The sequence below is a fragment of the Sceloporus occidentalis genome, unplaced genomic scaffold (genome assembly GCF_023333645.1).
Source record: "Sceloporus occidentalis isolate IW3139 unplaced genomic scaffold, rSceOcc1.0.p SCAF_14, whole genome shotgun sequence".
Taxonomy (NCBI): Eukaryota; Metazoa; Chordata; class Lepidosauria; order Squamata; family Phrynosomatidae; genus Sceloporus; species Sceloporus occidentalis.
This window is the reverse complement of record NW_028316994.1, coordinates 8,760,726-8,766,725: the sequence shown is the minus strand read 5'-3', so window position 1 is coordinate 8,766,725 and position 6,000 is coordinate 8,760,726.

Below are 6,000 nucleotides of genomic sequence, written 5' to 3'. Positions count from 1 at the left end.
GTGCAAACTTGTTAATAGCTACTTTATAACCACATGACATGAATGTCAACTGTGCCTTTTTACTGGCAACAGTAGCTCCTACCTATTGGGGAGGTGAGCAACCATTTTGTGTTCATGGAGCATCTTTGTCTACAGGAAAATGTGGCAGGTGGCTCCCACAAACGTGAGTTGATGTGACCTACGTGTCTAGTCTAGAGTTGACATATCAACACAACCAAAGCCTAGCAGTAATGTGGCCAGATCTCAGGGCCTGGCCTTGAATTTCCAGTTTTCATGGTTTATCTCCAGCTGGGAGATGAGAAATAAATTGGAGAGCTCAGATCCAGCCAACAGGAAAGGGCTCTGCACAAATTTCCAACTCAGCTGGGAGAGCAACAGCTTGCTATAATTTGCAAGGCTTAATTGAGTTGTCACAGCAAACTGGAAAGACACTTGGGGGTGGGGTATCTGTGGATTTACTTAGCTCCCTCCTTCCTTCTCAGTAATTGTGGTGCCAGGGTTCACCTTCTGCTCTGCTTTCAATTCTCCTTCTGGCTAGATACAAAGAGACTAGATTAAATGGTCTTTGCCCTTCTTCCCAAGTAGTTCAGAAGGAATGATTCTCCAGCTTTTTACCTTGATCTGGGGACAATCCCTTTTACAAAGTCTTACTACTTAATTTCCAGACAGGAAAATATGTTCTCTCTCTCTCTCTCTCTCTCTCTCTCTCTCTCTGTGTGTGTGTGTGTGTGTGTGTGTTAAATGTCAAGCTGTGGGCACCTGTGGTAGACACTTAATACACCACATCACCAGCTCCATTCCTAGGTCTCAGATTTTGGCCTGGAAACCTCAGGGCTTGGGGAAATCTTGAATTGGCATCTCCAGTTACCAGTGTCTAGCTGATTCTCTAGTGACATTTTCTCATGTCTCCAGCTTTTACCAGATCCCTCCCTTTAGATCATTTCCCCAAAGTTACTAGTAAAATCCCCAGAGCCTAGAAAGTTTCTTTTAAGATGAATGTAGTAACATCCTGAAGCTACCCATCCCTGAGCAATTAGTCACTGCACAACTATGGATGACTTCAAGATGTCATTAAACTTGTGGTTTTTTTCTTAAAAGTTACTTTCCTCACTCTGAAAATTCCTGATTTGAAGCCATGGAAGAGTGCATTTAACTTCAGCTTCACTGCTCCTCATGTGGCCTTTTTTCCCTTCATGGTTTTGGACATTTTTCTTAAATCAGGGCTTCTGCAGTATCACACTACAATGCCCTCTGCCTTTCTTTTTATTTGAAGCATTCCTATACCAGGCTTTCAGCTAGTAAGCCTCCCAGAGCTGCTTATAAATCAATTAAAGAAACCAAACCAAATTGGTTTTGCCTTCAGGCTTGCAGTCTAACAAGGCTTGAAAGGAAGGTAAACATGGATGGGTGGGAAGGAAGGAAAGAAGAAAACTCAGACATCAGCTGGTGATTTTATATGGTTCTTATAATGACAAGCTCCGACAGAAACAAGCTGCACAGAGTTCAATGGTGAACATGCAAGATATCACTAGTGGCCTGACTTTTCAAAAAAGGCTGTAATGAATGCATTCTGAAAAGTTGTTGGTCTTAGTCCACTTGCTGCAGGCATGCTTCCCTTACCAGATCAAGGCTAGTTTATTCCTTAGCAGTTGAAACTAGTGGCACAGATGTCATTGCTATGATGAATCTGACCCAGACTTTTGTCTCCGTTTCAAAAGAGCTATCTTAGACCCTGAACCCTATCCCTCAAACAGGCATGATAACTAGCTACTTCAAAGTTCAAACTAGCATCCAGAGTGCATTCACCACCTCTATGACACAGGAGCCACCAGACTCTGCCCTTTCTTGGGCCAAGAATGATTCCCAACCCTGTTATGGTGGCTACCATTCCTCACAGTGATGACTAATGGATCATGACTTGTTGGGACAGATGAAGGACCACTTGTGACAATGATGGGCAGCATCTGGCACTCCAGAGCTCAGTGTCCTGCAGTTCCCATTAGCCTTGACAGCATATCCCCATTTGTCGGGGATGCTTTGATTGTGTATTCCTGTATGGCAGGGGGTTGGACTGGATGGTCCTTGAGGGCTCTTCCAGTTTTATGATTCTAGGGGAACTATCCAGTTTTCACTCTGGCAACCCAGGCCTAAAATGGCCCAGTCTCACCCCCCCCCCCAAAAAAAAAAAAAACCTTGGTGAAAATGCCACCCATTCTTCCTAGTGGGCATTTAGTGTCATTTGGGACCCAAAAGTGAATGTTAGTGTGGATAGTGTACTGCAAGGGGTATGGCCTTGCAGTAAACTATCTCTGGTGGTCCCCAGCCTCCCAAACTTTCCACTTATATTGTAGACAGCATGCTATACCTGCCATGTTGTACATGTCTTCTTGGATGAATAAACACTTCCTGTCATGATATAGACATCACAAATACATGCATCATTTTAGCTTGAATTATCTGCTTTTCGTGTTCTTATCTACAGGGACAATGAGGAAGAGGGCTCTGAGAATCTGACTGGGCCTGAATTGACTTAGCAGTCTGAAATACATTTCTCCCTTTCTTTAGGTTTTACAAGCTTGACTCGTTTTAGGCTGTTTTTGCCAAGTTACTAGCAACATGTCTAACTTAAAGCCATATGAAAACCTTTCATAGAGCAGTATCAGCTTCCCTTCCCCTCCACATGGTCTTTCACATGGACACTGCAGCCAACTTTGAGAGTCAGTTGGCAGCAGCAGCCCCATGTTTTGGGAGGGGATAAAACATTCACACAGCAGCCAGCTTCAGGAGGCAGTGGAAGCCACAATTGCTTCCCACACACATACACCTTCCTTCCTAAGGTGGCATTTGGCAGTGTGGAAAACAAATCAAGTGACCATGGATTGCCAAAGCACTATTGTGGGGAAAAGTGTGATAACAAATTATGTCAAATCAGTATGCTTCCATTCTTAAGCTAGCACTATTTTGGCGAGACAGCAAGTAGATAAAGTCCTTAGTTATGCATCCATAACTATGATAGTGAATTCCAACCATCACCAATGGGATGTGAGCCCACAGCTTGAGGTGGCTATGTAAATTTTCTGAAAGACTATCAAAAAGATGATCCTCCTTTTGAAAGCATGTTCTTGAAGAGCTGTTCAATCAAAATCAGGTTTATAGATAATGAATCTTCAAAGGGAAGCCGAGAGTCCTTGTCATTGCCTATGGACAGTTGTTGCCAGGATAACAGTCTAAGCATCAAATATACAGGTTGGCAGGTCATCGTCTTCCCTCTTCCAGTTATTGAGATTCACACTTATGTCTGTTAAATATTGATTATTCCCAAACTAGTACCCAATCGTGCAGATTACCATATACAAATCACTCCATACTTTGACCTCTTAAATGGCTTAGCTATAGGCGTATTCTTGGGTCTTTATAACCATTTACACCGCACCACACTGCAGAATTAAAATAGGAAACACTTTAAAAATTTGGAGGCTCCCCAGACAGAGACCAAAACAGAAACAGTGATTCAAGGATATTTTAGGAGCTCTCAGACAGAGCAGCAATAGCTTTCTGGAGAAGAGATTTAGATCTGTAGAGATTTTCCTTGGCATTTTTAATTTGAAGGAGGAGTCTGTCATTTCATATAGCAACCCTTTCCATTGCTTCGCACTGTGGCCTTTTCATCTGTAGGCTTTTGGACATTTTCTTAAATTGGGGGCACCGGGGTATCATATACTGCTGCTGGATTCATTTTTTAATTGCTTGATTTATTGCTTAAAGCATTTACATTTGCTCTTCAGCTAGGACAGTTTTTGAAGAAGCTTACAGATCAAATGAAAGCACAACAGTCTCTGCCTTCATGTTCACACACTATTAGGAAACAACACAGAATGAAAGGAACAAGGAAGGAAAAGGAAAACAAGACACCTAGTCTTAATGTCAGTCTTAATATTACATATTTCATATAACAATGAACCATGATAGAAATGAGCCACTGACAGGTTAGAAACAGATCTCATCAGGCCTCCAAGAAATAGTCTAGTAACCCTGTCTTCATCACAAGGGATGTTTTGAGTTAGAAGTTCTTGTCTTACAAGCTGCTTGCATATAATGGACAACAAGAGTTCAGACGTGGAGATTTATAAGGTGCATGTAATACACAACAGAGGAGATGCAGGGTGAATTTACACTGTAGAATTAAAGCATTTGACTCCACTTTAACTGCCATGACTCTGTCCTACAGAATCCTGGGATTTGAAGTTTGGTGAGGCATGCAACCTGGTCTGTCAGAGATCTCTGGTGCCTCACAGTTAAAACGGTGTCAGGATGGCATTTCCAGCAATGCAGCAATGTATTTCTGCAATGCAGATTCATCTAGGAACACACCAGGATTGGAGATTCTCCTGACAAAACTTTACAGCCTAGTTGGTCTTCTGGGATTCTCAGTCCAGAGTGGTGCCTGCTACTTAGGAAGACATGTGAACATTCATCTTTACAATAAAGAGAGATGTAGATCATCCTGTATTACCAAGCACTTCAGTAAGTTCACGGCCATCTAGGACTCTTGGATTTAGTCATCACACCTGAGCAAGAGGGATCGGCAATGGGGCTGGGGAGCTTGTCAGTGCCTTTATCCGATTTCTATTGCCAGCTATGCTTAGATTAACTGAATCCATGAAATTTATATAACTGTCAACCTACCAAGTTCTCATTGGGTCCATTCATACTATACAGTTATAGCGCTGTTATTCCACTTTACTTGCCATTGTTCCATCCCTTTGAATACTGGGAACTGTAGTTTGCTGAGGCACTAGAGCTCTCAAGATGGCAAGTCTAAGTGTCCCTCACTCAGTTCCCAGTCCCAGGACTCCATGGGACAGAACAATGGCAATTAAAGTCAATTAATAGCACCATAATTGTGAAATGTGAATGGTCTCATTGATTCAATGTGTCTACTCTAGCTGGAATGTTTTCCTTCTGTTTTGTTAGTAGAAGAAAAACTTACGGGAATATTCAGTTTGTAGCATGTCAGTGCTAACATTTGATCATATTATGTTTTTAACAATCCGTGTCGTAACCTGACCATTACTGTCTACTTTGTTTTTTAACAACTGGCAAATTGCATTCCACCTTTTTCCCTCATGTTAGATGACAATTCTCAAAATTGATTTTCTTTTTTAAAATCTCCCTTCAACCTAAAAAAGTCAGGCTAACTTTCTATAGGTTAGACATTCCCCAGAAAGATTTTGTTCTCTCTCTTGGGTATTTGAGAACTTCTATATACTCTCCTTGACTTGCTGTCTCTTTTCATCCTTTCTCTTATTCTCCAAAGGGGATGATGGTCCTCTCTAAAATAGAAATACAGTAATCTTAAACCTACATGTTTTTGGTGTTATTAGAAACCAGATTTGTCCACCTTTTGCTAACACTAGGCAGAGAATAGTTATATTGATACCAAAGTTCAAGCAGATCTATTAAATAGTGGCAGAGATATAGTGTTCAATGCTCTTTTCCTTTTCTTATTGCTCTGCTGTTTACCCAACTACGTATTGTTCTTTGCTCAAGCATTGTATACTTTTGGATTTTTCTTTCTTGTCCTTTTGTTAGTGTTGCAGGTTTTCAAAACAGCAATAAGGGACAGTTGAAATCCATGGCATGCAGAGTTGCCAGCCAGGAAATAGCTATTAACAAGTTTGTGTTCTACCAAAATACCAAATGAAAGTATTGATTTCAGTTGACCTAAGCCATGCCTTTCTCTCTAAAACCAGCATATTGCCCAGATTCAAAATGACATGATGCACAACATATTTCTGTCTTTATGCAGGTGTGAGAGACAAAACAACAGAGTCTTCTCTATTGTATATCCATAATGAACATAAGGACTAAACCCCAGTAAGAATTAAATCAATATATATGTATATAACACTGTATTGTGTCAATTATTTTCCTGTATCAACAAAGAATTACGTACTGTAATAAACAGAGAAACCTTGCATTTCTAGGTGCTAATATAAA